This window comes from Podarcis erhardii (assembly GCF_964252035.2).
Source record: "Podarcis erhardii genome assembly, chromosome: 8".
NCBI lineage: Eukaryota > Metazoa > Chordata > Lepidosauria > Squamata > Lacertidae > Podarcis > Podarcis erhardii.
In genome coordinates, this window is record NC_138499.1 from 11,260,135 (window position 1) to 11,274,238 (window position 14,104).

Consider the following 14,104-nt stretch of genomic DNA (forward strand, 5'->3'; position numbering starts at 1 on the left):
CCACACATTCCCCATACAGGACAGCTGCATACTTCTGCATTGCAGGGAATTGGATCAGGGGTGTAGGGAAGGGGGCAGTGGGGCGGACCACCCCGGGTGCCCTCACTGAGGGGGGTGACATTTGGCATGCTGCCTGCCCGTGACTCCCAAGCCTACCCCAAGCTGTTGGGGTAAGGGGAGAGCTGCACCGCTTTGCCGGCAGCATTCCCCGCTTCCCCCTTTATTTTGACAGCTTGGGGGAGGTTTGGGAGTCGCGGGCAGGCGGCACGCCAAATGTCCACCATGGGCGGCTTGCTTTGCCCCCATGGGCGACTTGCTCTGCCCCCGTGGGCAGCTGCATGGTGCATGTGCCACTCCAGGTACCTGAGCGGCTATTCCACACCTGGGAGGGCACCCTCCGCGCCATGCCTGCCTCAGGAGCATGACCACCCAGGACAGCGTGGACATATGCTCTGCTGCTGGGTTGGACTAGACGATCCTCAGGGTCCCTTTCAACTCTATGATTTATTTATTTTTTTAAAAAATATTTTTATTATCAATTTTATTAGTAAATTCCGCACAACAACAACACGAAAAATATCGGAAAATAACAATACATAAAGCACAAAAACCGGCATTCAAATAAACCACAAATAAAACAAATCCATATCTTACAAATTAATAATATGAACACCTGGAGACCTCACCTGGTGTACTGTGTTCAGTTATGGGCACCACACTTCAAGAAGGACACTGACAAACTGGAACGTGTCCAGAGGAGGGCAACCAAAATGGTCAAAGGCCTGGAAACGATGCCTTATGAGGAACGGCTAAGGGAGCTGGGCATGTTTAGCCTGGAGAAGAGGAGGTTAAGGGGGGATATGATAGCCATGTTCAAATATATAAAAGGATGTCACATAGAGGAGGAAGAAAGGTTGTTTTCTGCTGCTCCAGAGAAGCGGACACGGAGCAATGGTTCCAAACTACAAGAAAAAAGATTCCACCTAAACATTAGGAAGAACTTCCTGACAGTAAGAGCAGTTCGACAGTGGAATTTGCTGCCAAGGAGTGTGGTGGAGTCTCCTTCTTTGGAGGTCTTTAAGCAGAGGCTTGACAACCATATGTCAGGAGTGCTCTGATGGTGTTTCCTGCTTGGCAGGGGGTTGTGGTCTCTTCCAACTCTATGATTCTATGATAAAAAGAAAAACAAACATTGACTTCCACCAATCCAACAGCACCTCTTTTACCTTTCATTGTGTCTTCCTGTCTTCCGGTTTTCCTTATCATCTCTATCCTAGCATCCATATATAAATCCCTCTTTCTTATGCTTTCAACTCTATGATGAGCTTTTAAGCTTAGAGTTGGAAGGTGCCAAATGAGTCATTACAAACAAACATTGGAAGCCTCCCATACCTTGGGTTACAGATGCTTCAGGTTGCGTTTTTCGGGTTAAAGACCCGCCAAAACCCGGAAGTACCGGAATGGGTTACTTCTGGGTTTCTGCGGTCGCGCATGCGCAGAAGCACTAAATTGCACTTTGCGCATGTGCAGAAGCGCCAAATCACAACCCGCGTGTGCGCAGATGTGGTTCTGTGGGTTGCGAACACTGCAGGTTGCAAACGTGCCTCCTGCATGGATCACGTTCACATCCCGAGTGCCCACTGTATTTTAAAGAAGAAAAGCAGCTTTGGGGATGCAGTGATGTGAAGATGAAAAGTGCCAAGGGGAGGTACATAACCTTTCCTGCTTCTGCTTCTGCAATCCAAGCCCGTCCAACTGCTTTCCCCCTTTGCAGAGTTCCAGGCATGTGTTTGAATCAACCCCCCCTACACCCAGGAAGTTTATTCAGATGAGAGAAATGGTGGGTGGAGAAGGATCAAGCATCCCTCCTCCCCAATTCTCAGCTTAAAAACCACACATTGCTGGCAGCACTGAGATCACTGATTTTGCATCTAGTTCCACGTCTGTCCCAAGTTAATTTGAATTGGTGTGATGCCTTCTATGTAACTTTTCAAGGGTTCCTTTAGCCGTGTTTATGAGCTCTCTTGGCAGAGGGGGAAAAAACTTGTCTCTTGATGAAGGCTGGGTAAACACCACACATTTAAAGTTGTTGTTGTTGTTTAGTCCTTTAGTCGTGTCTGACTTTTCGTGACCCCATGGACCAGAGCACGCTATGCACTCCTGTCTTCCACTGCCTCCCACAGTTTGGTCAAACTCATGCTGGTAGCTTCGAGAACACTGTCCAACCATCTCGTCCTCTGTCGTCCCCTTCTCCTTGTGCCCTCCATCTTTCCCAACATCAGGGTCTTTTCCAGGGAGTCTTCTCTTCTCATGAGGTGGCCAAAGTATTGGAGCCTCAGCTTCAGGATCTGTCCTTCCAGTGAACACTCAGGGCTGATTTCCTTCAGAAGAGTTAAAGTAGGTACACACCCTGAAAGAATCCTGCAAACTGTAGTATACCTATCACAGAGCTGTAATTTCCAATTAAGAAATTGCTGCTACCTGGATTCTTGGTGTGTGTGTTTGTTTTAAATGTTCTTTAAACATCTGATGTGTATGCAGCTGAAAGCTCTCATACCATTGTCACCTGTATTCATTTGCCTTTGTCTGCAGGGAACTCGAGATGGGGGAGAAATCCGATTCCGTTTGCATTGTAAGGCAAATTACCTAATTTGCACTTCCTGAAACAATACAGCAAGGGCAAGGAAGCTATTTCGCCCAGATCTTTATTGGTCCCACTCCACAGGCCAACTATGATAGTTAGATGGGGCAACCCACCTGTTGCCCTCATGATGTCATTATGGCATCACATGATTGACTGGTGGTGTATCCCACCCACCTGTCAAAATCCTTTTTCGTTGTGTTCTGGAAATTGGGAAACACAGTGCAAGGGCAGTGCCAGGCCTATTCTTTGCAAGCTGGTTCATGCTGCTCCTTTCAACCTCCAGTTTCAAAGGAACAGCACAAAGCCCTTTGCAAGCCGCCCTGGGCTTCTCTCTTCGACTTTCCGTTCTGGAGGTTACAGGGAGCAGCAGAAAGCAGTTTGCGTTGGGGCTGCTTCACAGAGCAGTGCTGGGAGAGAGAAGTCATTTCAACTGAATGAAAACTGCTTTCCCCTCTTTGAGCAAGGCACATTCCTGCAGCCCATCAGCTGATCTGCTGTTGGGAAAATGTCCTGCTCCACCAGAAAATGACTAGGAAGCCCATATTTGCCCCACGCCTGATGTCATGTATGACTTCAGGTGTAGGGTGTGTCTTCCACAAAACAGCCTCATAGCCTGCAGCTCCCCCCCCCCCCGCAATGCACAAACAAAAATGCAGTCACCCTCCTAAATCTGCACTTCTCTGAATTTTGCAAAGTAGTTCTCCAGACAAGTACAGTGGTACCTCGGGTTAAGAACTTAATTCGTTCCGGAGGTCCGTTCTTAACCTGAAACTGTTCTTCACCTGAAGCACCACTTTAGCTAATAGGGCCTCCTGCTGCCACTGCGCGATTTCTGTTCTCATCCTGAAGCAAAGCTCTTAACCCAAGGTACCATTTCTGGGTTAGCGGAGTCTGTAACTTGAAGCGTCTGTAACCCGAGGTACCACTTTAATGTGTTCAGAATGCATATACTAAGTAAAGAGTGAATGAATTTCCATGGGGCCTTTTAGAAGAAAAATGGAATTTGCAGACTGATGTGGAAACCTGGAGATTTGAATTGAAGAGTGGGGAAAATGAGAAACCAAAATTGACAGATTCTCCCATTCCTTTGGGGAACCTTCTTGTCAGAGCAAATAAAGAGCAGCTTAAACCTCTAATCAAGTATAATGTGCCTTTATGCGATAAAATTTATAGGGTTAATGTGGCTGGATAAATGTAGATTTGCTTTTCTTATTCCACCCTCCCTACATTAATCTCAGGCATTATTCTTACTAGATTGGGGGGGGGGGGAGTAGCTTAACGAATTAGATAGAAAGAGTGATCTTTCTAACTTCCCTTGTTTAACAGCAAATGCAGAGAAACTTGTCCTTTTAGTAGCCATTTGTAACATATGGTGGAACACGACTCCTATTTTTATGTAGCTTCTGGACAATGGTGATAATTCACTGCCTTTCATTTGCATTCGTTCCTGCCCCCCTTGTTCATCCTGAAAGCTCTGGATGGCACAAAGTGCTTTAAATAATGTATTATTTGCACCCACCCATTGGAGAGCACAGGCTTACTCATACTTTGACATCGGCGCTAAAATGCTTCACTGCCTCAGCAAGCCTGAAACTGTGGAGGATCCTCAGTTGCTTAAAACCCCCCACTAATTTAGTGGTTATAACACAGAAAGGGGAAAGTGCCAGGTTTGAGTTGTTAGGTATTGAGGGCTCCTCCAGATGACCTGTTTATCGCGTATCCATCTTGATTTGCTTACATGGAGGTTAGAATGTGGCTCAATAGGTCATTTGTTTGCAGGAAGGTTATATGGCAATGAGTAGGGACGCGGATGGAGCTGTGGTTTAAACCACTGAGCCTCTTGGGCTTGCTGATTGGAAGGTTGGCGGTTTGAATTCCATGATGGGGTGAGCTCCCGTTGCTCGGTCCCTGCTCCTGCCAACCTAGCAGTTCAAAAGCACATCAAAGTGCAAGTAAATAAATAGGTACCACTCCAGTGGGAAGGTAAATGGCATTTCCATGCACTGCTCTAGTTTCCCCAGAAGCGGCTTAGTCATGCTGGCCACATGACCTGGAAGCTGTACGCCGGCTCCCTCGGCCAATAAAGCGAGATGAGCGCCGCAACCCCAGAGTCGGCCATGACTGGACCTAATGGTCAGGGGTACCTTTACCTTTATCTTGCATTATAATGTAGGGGGGGGCGGGGGGTAGGAAAAAAGAAATGCGTGAAGTTTCACCATTTATCTCTCATTCTTTAAATGTTGACTACTAAATTGGCAAAGGACACATCCTCTTTTTAAAAATGAGAGTCGTCATAGCGATCCTAGTTAAAATTAGAAGTCGGAAAATGTGTCCTCCTTTTTGCTCTTCGAAATATGGCTTATAGAGGTGGCTTCCAATCAAATATTAAAAACAATACAGCATCAGACATTAACAACTTCCCTAAACAAGGCCGCCATCAGTTATCTTTTGAAAGTAAAATAGTTGTTTATTGCCGTGACATCAGCTGGGAGGGTGCCACTACCGAGAAGGCCCTCTGCCTGGTTCACTGTAACCTCACTTCTCGCAGCGAGGGAACTGCCAGAAGGCCCTAGGAGCTGGACCTCAGTGTCCAGGCTAGATGATGGTGGTGGAGATGCTCCTTCAGGTATACAGGCTCGAGGTTGTTTAGGGCTTTAAAGGTCAGCACCAACACTTTGAATTGTGCTCGGAAACGTACTGGGAGCCAATGAAGATCTTTCAGGACTGGTGTTATATGGTCTCAGTGGCCACTCCCAGTCACCAGTCTAGCTGCCGCATTCTGGATTAATTGCAGTTTCCAAGCCACCTTCGAAGGTAGCCCCACGTAGAGCGCATTGCAGTAGTCCAAGCGGGAGATAACTAGACTACTGCATATCGTTGAACTTGATATGAGGCAGCTCCTAGACTGGGGAACTAGATGAGCCTTGGATCTAAACCATCAAGGAAGTACTTATGCATGGGACTTGCCAACCTTCTGAGTCAGATCCTGTGTGTCAAACTTGCATTTTGTCACTCGAACATGAGACAGGCATGTGTTCAGCATTTTCCCATTCCCTCCCTTTCCTGCAGCAGCAACAGGGAGGGAAGCGACATGCAAAGTCTCCCAGAGGCCCTCCCCACCGGAAATGACTATCAGTGCCAGGCTATCTGCATGGAATACATGAGATACCTTCAGCGTGATGTTTCTCTGTTGCTAATCTGCTAAATAAGAAACAGCAAATGTGCGAAGTGTCCCATTGCACCTTTGGGACTAACAGATTTATAAGCCATAGTCTGCTTCGTCAGAAGCATTTGCATATTTTGATTAGAAATGCGAGAACTATTCAGTGCGAAGACACGCCACGCGGCTCAGTTGTGAATATATAGATACACGGACACACACACACACAGGGTTTCGCATCATGCAAATGAAGTCCTCCTGTGTTTGGGGGTTCTGCCTCTGAAAAGCATCGAGGAAATGAAGCTGTGTAGATGGTGAGCCAATCCCATGAGCACCATCCTTATTAATAAGACCTGTTTTGAATTCTGTTCCGTCTCTGCAATTGCTGCAGCCTCCAGTGGGGTTTCGAGCCCCATCAGAGAGAAGGAAAATACCCCTCATGGCATTTCTGGGGAAGAGCAGTTGCTTTGTGGTACAGAACATGACGTTCGATTCCTGGCATCTCCAGGTACGGCTGGGGAAATTCATCTCTTTAAATGAATGAATGAATGACTAAATAAATAAAAATTTATTTGTACCCCATCCTCCCTGGCCGGAGCCGGGCTCAGGGCGGCTAACATCATAAAACTAACACAGTACAGCGGTACCTCGGGTTACAGACGCTTCAGGTTACAGACTCCGTTAACCCAGAAACAGTACCTCAGGTTAAGAACTTTGCTTCAGGATGAGAACAGAAATTGCACAGCGGCGGCAGCGGGAGGCCCCATTAGCTAAAGTGGTACCTCAGGTTAAGAACAGTTTCAGGTCAAGAACGGACCTCCAGAACGAATTAAGTTCTTAACCCAAGGTACCACTGTCCTTGTCTGGAGAACTACTTTGCAAAATTCAGAGAAGTGCAGATTTAGGAGGGTGACTGTATACAGGTACCACTGTATACAAAGAACATAAAAACATAAAAACAGGCAATCAATTAATTAAAATACATCTTAAAATTATTTCACAGCAAATAAAAATATGGACAGATGGCAGTCCACAGGTAAATTTGAGACTGGTTAATGTTCTCCAGGGCCAACTGTTACCACTGGTCTTATAAAGGACCTGTGAGCGGGCTAGGAGGCCTCTTTAATGCTTGTTCTTATACAGAAAGAGAAGAATCAGACTGAACTGCAGGCCCTGTGGAAGGGTGTCAAATCCCGCAGGACCCTGTTCTTTTGTGGGAGAGTGTTCCACCAAGCCGCGGCCACGGTCAAAACCCCAGATGGCTGCTGTTGTTAGTCAGTGGAGACAGGACCAAGCTCAGTGGACCACTCAGTAGGCCAAAATGTATAAGACAAGAACTAATGAGTGCTGGAAATGTAAAGAAAAGGAAGGTATCTTTTAGCACATGTGGTGAACTTGTAAATGCTTGATGTTTTAGTATGTTCTGACATACACTGTGAGCCACCAGATGGGTGGGGTATAAATAATAACATTATTATTATTATTACATTATTATTATTATTATTATTATTATTATTATTATTATTATTATGACGCAGGTCATGATGGTAATTCGTTGGCTGGTTGAACTGGGGAGACTTTATACATTGCTGCCAGATGCAAAGGCAGATGCAAATTGACTCTGTTCTGCTGAAAAGTCAGAGCTGTCTTTCCTTGATTTCCTCCCAACTCTTGGTTATTGTTCGGATGTGTAAAATCATAGCTGTTCCCATCATTCCTAACTAAATAAAACCATTGTTTGGGGAAGTGTCCTGAGTAGGCAGCACATTTGCCAGCGTTATAAATGGATCCCCGAAAAAAAATTGAGTGCGCAAGAGCGGAGGGGGAAGCCCGTCAGAACTTGATTGCGTGAGTAATGCTCAAAGGTAATTCGGATTTACATCGCTCTTTTTAAATGGGGCCTGTGTGATGTTCAGCAGGGATCCATATCTATACTGCTTCTGGATAAGGACACATGATATGTGATTGCAGATAAACATGCTTGTATTTGCCACTTTGGTCTGGCTGTCTTTGGCAAAAAAACCCTACAGTGGTACCTTGGGTTAAGAACTTAATTCGTTCTGGAGGTCCGTTATTAATCTGAAACTGTTCTTAACCTGAAGCACCACTTTAGCTAATAGGGCCTCCTACTGCTGCTGCACTGCCAGAGCACAATTTCTGTTCTCATCCTGAAGCAAAGTTCTTAACCCGAGGTACTATTTCTGGGTTAGCAGAGTCTGTAACCTGAAGCATGTGTAACCCGAGGTACCACTGTACATATCTGCTTTTTCAGGCAAAGTCTCCTATTCTTGTAATGCCAGTCTGTGCAGCGGTGGAAATAGCAGCACAAGAAAGATAGCCTTGCTTGCTTTCTCTCCCTTGTCATCTGCATGCCTGGAGAGTAGTTATTTGACTAGTCTCTATTAAGCAGATTAGACTAACACTTTAAAGTAATTATCTGAAGATTTCAACACTGCGGCTTGCTCTGCGATTGGATGATCATGCACTGTGTCTTTATTGAATGAAGTCTCGTTATTTGATTCCTGTTGTTACTGTTATTATAACTATCATTATTTTTTATTAATCAATCCAAGTTTTGCAAACCCAAGCAAATGATTCTACGCATTTCATTTCATTTATGAATCGCTTTCCATGAAACATCCTGAAGCGATTCAACAACAACAAAAACCCAACACCACAATTCTGTTCAAATCCAATACCGGGACGATTGCTGACTGAGACAAATGTCTCCACTTAAAAGCCTTGTTGGAAGAGAAAGGTCTTTAAAATATGTGCTTGTCTGATATATAATGGAAGGAAGGTCCAAAAGGCAGGCACTGCCACGCTGAGAGGGCAGAAGTCCAATGCTGGGATGACAAGTCAATAATCACACCAGGGTGGGAAAAGAGAGTATTTATTCAGCCTGCAGTAGCAAGGTATGGGTAGGGTTGCCATATTTCGAAGAGCAAAAAGGAGGGCACATTTTCCGACTTCTACTTTTAACTAGGATCGCTATGACGACTCTCATTTTTAAAAAGAGGATGTATCCTTTGCCACGTTAGTAGTCAACATTTAAAGAATGAGAGATAAATGGTGAAACTTCAGGCATTTCTTTTTTCCTATCCCCCTGCCCCCCGCTACATTATAATGCAAGATAAAGGTAAAGGTACCCCTGACCATTAGGTCCAGTTGTGGACGACTCTGGGGTTGCGGCACTCATCTCGCTTTACTGTCTGGGGGAGCCGGAATACAGCTTCCAGGTCATGTGGCCAGCATGACTAAGCCGCTTCTGGCTGACCAGAGCAGCTCACAGAAATGCTGTTTACCTTCCCACCAGAGTGGTACCTATTTATCTACTTGCACCTTGATGTGCTTTTGAACTGCTAGGTTGGCAGGAGCAGGGACCAAGCAACAGGAGCTCACCCCATCGCAGGGATTCAAACCGCGACCTTCTGATCACGAAGCCCTAGGCTCTGTGGTTTAACCCTTATAATGCAAGATAGATCCATGCAATAAACTAAGCATTGTTTGATGGTAAGCATCGCCCTTCACTTTTGCAGAATGCATCCTTCCACTCTAAAGTGTTCTGTTTCTTTGCTGCAAAATACCAGATGTAGGCTTGCATTTCGAACTTACGGTATATTGGAAAGGACCTTTGTTGTGCTTGGCTGCGATTCAAAGCCTGGAGGTGGACAATATGATGTGTATTTTCTCAAAATTGAAGACAATGTGGGGGAAAAAAGCATTCTTGGCATACGGTGTGTTGTGAATGCTTATTTCACCATCATTTCTGCTGACAACATTTGTGGAGTTTTCTCCCCATGGATCTTCAGAAACGCATGAGAACCTTTTGTCTGGAAAGGGGAAAGGGACAAAGAAACGAGTGGGGAATGTTGGCTTTTTCAGAGCACGTTACGGGTTTCATTTGGGTGCCATGATAAGCTGATAACCTCTACCCAGACTCACAAGCTTCCTCCTCTCCTCCCTGCCTCCAGTGTGGTTGTGCAGAGTTTGAAAGCTTCACTTCCAATTTCAGTTTAGCATTGCGTCTATCCCTTAAACTCTGGTAGTCTTGACTATGGTTTGTTTCATAAGTCATAGTTAAAGCTAACCACAGTTTGATGGATTTTAAAAGCATGACAAACCATGGTTAATTGAAAAAGGGGAGTGAAAGCTTCTACTCTTTACAGGAAGGCCAGAGAAATAATAATAATAATAATAATAATAATAATAATAATAAGAAGAAGAAGAAGAAGAAGAAGAAGAAGAAGAAGTTGTTTATTACTTATACCCCACCCATCTGGCTGGGTTTCCCCAGCCACTCTGGGTGGCTCCCAACAGAATATTAAAAACATGCTAAAACATCAAACATTAAAAGCTTCCCTAAACAGGGCTGCCTTCAGATGTCCTCTAAAAGTCAGATAGTTGTTTATTTCCTTGACATCTGTTGGGAGGGCATTTCACAGGGAGGGCGTCACTACCGAGAAGGCCCTCTGCCTGGTTCCCTGTAGCTTCACTTCTTGCACTGAGGGAATGGCCAAAGGCCAGGAAGAGCCAGGAAGAGACTAGGTGTTAATCAGTGCTATTTTTTTCTAGGAAAAGAGGTTCTGGAACTCACCATGAACACTTCCCTCTTTCTCTTAGAATGGCAGTAGTACCCACCTGAGAGATGCCAGAACCCACTTGTGAGTTCCGCCTGGAAAAAAGCCCTGGTGTTAAGTGTTAAACCAGAGATGTGGAACTTCAAAAGTCCAGGAACTGAATGCAGGCCCTTAGGCATCTCTGTCTGGCCCTTGGACCTCTTCCCAGACCATACCTGTCAGAGTCACCCGTGGTCCCAGCTCACAAGAGACCAAAGTCCACTCCAGCTTATGTACAAAAGCTTTTATTCAAGAACATCAGTAGCTTTAGATCCGAGGTCCGTGACCCTACGTCTGTTACCCTTAGACCGCTGAAGTCCCCTCTGACTCGCTCCCCCCTCGACACCAGTTTAAGAGGCTTGTACTGGTCCACCTCTTTCTCTCTTTCCTTTTCCGCAGGGTCTTTCTGCCCCCCTGTGTTCTCTCCCTTCGGGACTCTCCCGAGGCTGAATCCTCTGCCGCCTCCTCCCCCCTCCTTCGGGCTTTGGGACCAGGCTCCTCCCCAGGACTCTCTTCATTTCCGCGCGCCTCCCATTTTGAACTTGGCGCGCTTACGTTGCTCTTGACCTTCCTTTCGACAGTTACATTGCCCTCAATACTACTTTCCTCCCCTTCCGGCAGCACGTTTTGCCCTGATCTCCTTCCCCTCTCTGCTTCCTGTTCTGCTCCTTCTGACACACTGGTCACTCCTCCCCCCTCACTCCGTTCCAGCGGAGCAGCCGGTCTCGCTCTCCAACTCCCACTGGGGGTTCCCCCTTCCTTTCCCTGCTCCTGACTGCTTCCCCCTCTAGCTCCCCTTGGCTTGACCAGAGGGGCTCCCTTTTGGGAGTCCTCCGATTCACTGGACGGACTCATGGACAATCTTGGGTCATTGTCATCCTCTTCCTCGTCAGTCTGGAATCCTTCCCCCTCACTCTGCGTCTCTCTCCCTGAACCCCTGACATCACCCCTTACCAGCTGCTGTAGGGAAATTGAGGTTGGCTTTTACAGCCCAACTCCCCATCCCTTGAGGTGCGCTATCAGTCAGAGATGCAAAAGGAGGCTATCAAGGAAGCAAGGCAAGCTGTTGATCATTATTGGTCTGTTGCAACAGAGTCCACCTCCCCATGCAAAGAGGTGAACAGGAGCCCAGAACAAAAGCATGTTAGAATTTTTAAACTCTGCCTCATCACAGAAAGACCTCCCCAAAAATGTCACAGACGCACCACAGCACGCGTTGTACATGTAAATCAGAGTTCATGTTTCTCCAACATATTTACAAGCTTGTCAGTCAAGATGCCTGATAATACTTGCTAATTGTCCTTCCTGGCTTGTCAGAAGCATCCTTCTGAATTGGTGAATACCTTGTCTCTAGAATCCATTGTTTCATTCATACACAGATACCTGCTCTTTTCATAGTTCACCATGGGCATTCAACAGATACCTGTAATCTGGTTTGCAGGGTGTGAGGGACCTATCTGTTTAGAATTCCGTTCCACCTTAAGGAACAGATGTGTGGAATTGTTGCATGTCACATGTCTGTTTACATTCCAGCACAGTAGCTGGGAACTTCCGTTTGTGTATAGCTTTCTCTTTTGCTTTGGACACGAAGGAGATCAGAAATGTTTCCTTTTGTCCTGATCTACGCTTAATAAAACCTGCTTGTAAATATGCTCACACAGCCTCTCGTGCCACTTCTGTCTGCGCAGTGTTTTCTATGCTGGATAGCATGCTCAGTCTTCTAAAGCCTGGGTCACAGTTTAATGCTGCACCAAGGACCAGAGTTCATCCGGCACACTGGCCGGTGGGCTGGGGCCTGCCAATTGCCCCCGTTTCCTTGGGTGCATGCCAACACTAACAGGAATTTCCTGCTACATGACTTGAGGGTGTCTCAAGGTTGAGTAGGGGCCAAACCTGGCTGCTGTACTGCTCTCTGTACTATTTTAGACACATGGTTTATGCACTTAGGGGACACAGGTGGCACTGTGGGTTAAACCACAGAACCTAGGGCTTGCCGATCAGAAGGTCAGCGGTTTGAATCCCCGCGACGGGGTGAGCTCCCGTTGCTCAGTCCCTGCTCCTACCAACCTAGCAGTTTGAAAGCACGTCAAAGTGCAAGTAGATAAATAGGTACCGCTCTGGCGGGAAGGTAAACAGCATTTCTGTGCGCTGCTCTGGTTCGCCAGAAGCGGCTTAGTCATGCTAGCCACATGACCTGGAAGCTGTACACCAGCTCCCTTGGCCAATAAAGCGAGATGAGCGCTGCAACCCCAGAATCGGCCACGACGGGGGGGCCACTAGGGGGCACATCGGAAGATGGCTGACAATAACATCTCTCCGACCCACACGAGGTAATTTGGAGGCTATGATGGGAGTAATTAGCCTCCCTACCCCCCCCCCCGGATGGTGGGGGGGGACTGCTTTGCCTACCACCCCCGAATTTGTGGGGATGGGGGCACTAGGCACAAAGCCCTCCTGTGGGATTCCGGTGCTCCTGGACGCTGTCCCTGATCCGCGCCACTAGCTGCAAGAACTTCAAAAGAAACAATTTGGATGAAGGAATGCACATATTTCAAGGAAGGAGGGGGGAGTAAAAGACTGCTAACAGAAGAGATCTCTGATAAAACAAGACAAGATTAAATCATGAGAAGATACGCCAAGACACGGTATGGCAAATGACTGATGGGGGAGGGAAAAAAACCTTTCCTTTCTTTCCTTATGTGATTAAACAAAAATCCCCTCCCCTCATGAGTCAGAAATGTCGTTTTAATGACTTAAGCTGTGGATTTAAGGCTGTGTGGAGATAAACTTTCAAACCAAAGCATGTTTTAAGAAGAGCGTGGAATGTATAAGAGCTTTGGAATGACGCAGTTAAAAATGCCATCGCCATATTGGGAAGTTCTGTCGGAGGACTTAAGTCTGAGAGGAGAAATAGAGAAATAGAGCTGTTTTTATATTGTGGGTGAAACTCCTCAGTGGGACTTAAGAATGACAGTTCTGTAATTAATGATGGAAGGAGTGCTGTTATCTATGAAGGCGATGATATATGGAAACCATCTCGATTTGAGGATTGGAAGAATGGAAAAATTCACACAGGATTATTATTGGTGTTTATCGGCTTAAGGAGACTATCAGAAGAGATCATAAAGAAAAAAGAGAAAATATATGAACAAGATGTGATGTGGAAACAGCAAGATAAGACTGGATAGAATTATGAACCCTGTTTGGACTGATTTGGATTGATTTGGACATTAACGCAGTAGTAGGAAGATGATCAGAATCCCCCTTCGGATCTTGAAATATGGGTCCCCCCAACAAAAAATTAAAATTTGGCTTTGTAATTCGGAATTTATGTGATGTGATTTAATTTGATTTGATTGGCTGGTTAATAAAAAATTATTTTTAAAAAAGAAAGAATCGGCCACGACTGGACCTAATGGTCAGGGGTCCCTTTACCTTTACCTATGGGTGTTCACCTTGTGTACCTGTGAACGTGCATTTTATTTAGGACACCTTAGAATTCTTACAGCGCAGCCTTGCTCCATGCCCTCCTCAAATGGCTTTCAGGCCTCTTTAAACTGTGATAATGTCTCTTCCTTGCTTGGATGGATTGTGGAAAGGTGTGCATGCATATGTCTTCTTGACCGTGCATGTCTAAAAACCTCTGGCCCTTACATGGCTTGAATGCAGCCTATCTCTGAG

At 46.0% G+C, this 14,104-nt stretch overlaps 2 protein-coding genes across 3 annotated transcripts in view; both read left to right on the top strand.

Annotated features, from left to right (window-relative positions):
- TMEM71 (transmembrane protein 71) overlaps positions 1–14,104 on the top strand; it is a 198,132-nt gene that overhangs the window by 160,766 nt on the left and 23,262 nt on the right. The gene's annotated exons all lie outside the window — the stretch shown is intronic.
- KCNQ3 (potassium voltage-gated channel subfamily Q member 3) overlaps positions 1–14,104 on the top strand; it is a 157,738-nt gene that overhangs the window by 64,867 nt on the left and 78,767 nt on the right. The gene's annotated exons all lie outside the window — the stretch shown is intronic.